This window comes from Haliotis rubra, unplaced genomic scaffold (assembly GCF_003918875.1).
Source record: "Haliotis rubra isolate DU_JTF1 unplaced genomic scaffold, ASM391887v1 Scf1104, whole genome shotgun sequence".
In the NCBI taxonomy this organism is placed as follows: Eukaryota; Metazoa; Mollusca; class Gastropoda; order Lepetellida; family Haliotidae; genus Haliotis; species Haliotis rubra.
Window position 1 is genome coordinate 38258 of NW_025765009.1, and position 3337 is coordinate 41594.

The following is a 3337-nucleotide window of genomic DNA, read 5'->3' on the forward strand; positions in this document are numbered from 1 at the left end:
TCAGTCGCTGGATTGCCAGATGGACGTTACCATGTTGCAAGCGCCAGTTTAGGTAGAAGGTACTGTACGCTTGTGTGTTGAGAGGACACGAGAGAACTCTTCGTTATAGATTTTATTGGTACACCGAACACGCGCCAATCCGCGCAACCAGGCCAAACAAAAAGGGAGAGTTAGGAAGGGGAGATAATTCTCTTTCTCATAACACTGCCAAGCAAACCTGCATGGGCGAAGGCTGGACGTAGTGAGGTGTTATTGCGAGACCATGACACCCAATGATAGCGCATGATTATAATCATATGTGAGAAGATGACTGCTGTGTCCATTCAATTTGCATGACTCAGTGAGTGAGTGAGTAGTTTGGCTTTTTGAAAGCAATATTCCAGCAACATCGCGGCGGGGGACACCAGAAATGCCTTCAAATGGGCTTCCATGTGGGGAATCGAACCCAGGTCTTTGACACAAGGAACGCTTTAACCACTAGGCTTCCCTAACGCTCTGAGGCTATTCCAATGAGACAAGCAATATTTGGCTGGGGACTTTTGATTTTCGATCCACTATTTATCAAACAATGTTTAAATCAAATCTGAACATACTTCTAGATAGGCAGGTAACATCACACTCAAAAGACCTGAAACTAATCGGTTTTATGTTAATTAAAAGGACAAGTATACAATAGGTACATCAAGATAGCTGAGGCAATATTTCAATAATAAATGATGTTGTGTAAACTGATGTGAATTAAACAAAATGATTTGAAGGTGTATATTCTGTGACAGATAATCTATGTACATATTGAGTATTGCAGTATAATCTCTTGAGCCTGAACAAACAACAAAAAGCTACATACTATCATTCTTTTGATAGGATATTATCATCTGTCAGTAATAAACACAACATGTCAAGTCAAGTGTATTTCTAAATATGACATCTGAATATCCCCAGAAAAAGTTGAATACAAAATATCAAGCAAGATTCTTGCAGATATAGACAGGAAGAATCAGTTCCTCTCACAGAAAACAGAAACAAATCCTGAAATTTTCTCAGTATGAGGTTTATTTGTTTATGCAACTCATATGAAAAATGGTAATGACTTTGTAGCTTCCGAACAAAAAATATTTTTAAGGTTTTATTATGAGTCTCGGGTACTGAAGTGATTTTATGAATGGATGCTTTGGGTTGACAATGCTTTTGATGGGTATTTTAGTTATGTCACTGAGCTTTGGTTTGAAGTTGTGATGTAGGTCAGCAATGTTAACCATTTTGCTGCAACCAACAAGCATGAAAAGACAACGAAATACAAGGAGGAATATGTGCAATAACCCTTATAGCAGAGATGGTGGAACTGACTAAGGGAGGTAACTCTGCACTGTGGATATGGACTGCATACTGTTAATGCAGAAGATGGCTTTTAAAGGATCAATACAGACATATCACAGCATCTAAAACTATTTGCCATTCTATTTATATATCACAAAATGTACGGAAAATCTGCCATTATCCAATTTCTCAGATTTCAGAGTGAGTAGAACACCCACTGTTGTCAACAGTTCCAGTTATATCACAGAATGTCAAACTTGATATGGAAGAAACGACTAAAGTGATGCACTTCTCAGATGCTTACTGAATATGTTGCTTCCAAACATAGAAAATTAATGAGGCAGAAGTGGGATTCGAACCATGAATCATAGATTTCAAGGGAGGCAACTCTGTATAGCGATAGAGCTTCATACATGTTATGCATGTGCCTATAATTTCCATAAACGTTATTCTGCCAAATAAGGCTTGAAACAACATGTTAATCTTGCTAGTGTTGGGAATGGGTTAAAATCTCATAATTGATGATTGCTTCATTACAACCGATCAATCATCGAAAATAATTGGTTAGCGTCATTTATGAATTTTTCCTGGTTATTTTTGTTAATGCACAAAAACATAAAGAAAAAAACATGTAGTTCTTTGGAGGTTTTTTGGGCAATTTTCACATCTTTAAAGGATGACTAGTATGTTAGGAACATAAACTTCCTGATGTCAAGATAAATTCAATCATGACTTGGAACAAGCTTTTGAAATGTAACTGACAAAACCAACCTAGTGAAAAATATTGTTAATGCTAAAAGTGTTCCAGAATTGTTTGTGTTCGATTATGAGAAAACATGATCGATTGCTTGGTCGTTTAGTCACTGCGACCAATTTCGATTATTTCAATTAATCGGACCACCACTAAATCTTGCTTCATGTAACAATTGTTATACATTGAGAATTCATACTTCCACATAAATTGGCAACAACAATTGTGTTCGTTATTTGTTACCATGGTAATCTGGATTAAAAATGTGTCTATCACACTGAGATCAATGGCTAAAGGTTGACTTTAAATACACCAGATAACTCCATATATTCCACATCTAAACTGATATTCAAAAGAAAGTACACACCTCATTCTTTGGTAAAATATTTTAAAAATTATTAAAAACAGCATTAATATTTAAAAAGTGTTTTGATTCTGCCTACATTCTGCAAACATTGTGCAAGTGTTTCCAAAAAAACACAATATTGTACCTAATTACAACACTGCTTGCAAAATATTAATGTTTTGGGGGGTATAGTAGCAAAACACCAGGTGTGTACACTCTTATGTAGGTCAGTATATTTAGTGAGTCGAGTTGAACCATCTTATACAATGTATTTCAGTAATATTATTGTGTGTCCTAGGTTATTTTTTAAGGAAAACCTGAAGTCATGCAGGTCTGCGACTTTTACCACAGTGGTGAAACCCTTGAGCACTGTGAGACTGAAGCTGACAAAACAAGTAGCATGATTTATATAATCAGGCATTCCATTGCAGGTTCCAGTCTCTCTAAGGGAAGTAACTCTGCACAACAAACAACAGTAGCTTGAAGGACTGTGCCCTCCAGAATCCCATCCACCAACCACAACCTCAACACCATATCTATTGCTACCCGTGAAGGTCTGGGTTAGAATGAATCTTCAGTAACCCATGCATGTTGTAAGAGGCGACTAATCGGTGGTCAGGCTCACTGACTTGGTTGACACATGTCATCGGACTGTCTGGTCCAGACTCCATTATTTACAGTGAGTGAGTGAGTGAGTGAGTGAGTGAGTTTAATTTTACGCCACACTCAGCAATATTCCAGCTATATGGCGGCGATCTGTAAATAATAAGAGTCTGGACCAGACAATCCAGTGATCAACAGTATGAGCATCGATCTGCGCAACTGGGAACCGATGACATGTGTCAACCAAGTCAGCGAGCCTGACCACCCGATCCCGTTAGTCGCCTCTTACGACAAGCATAATTGCCTTTTGTGGCAAGCAT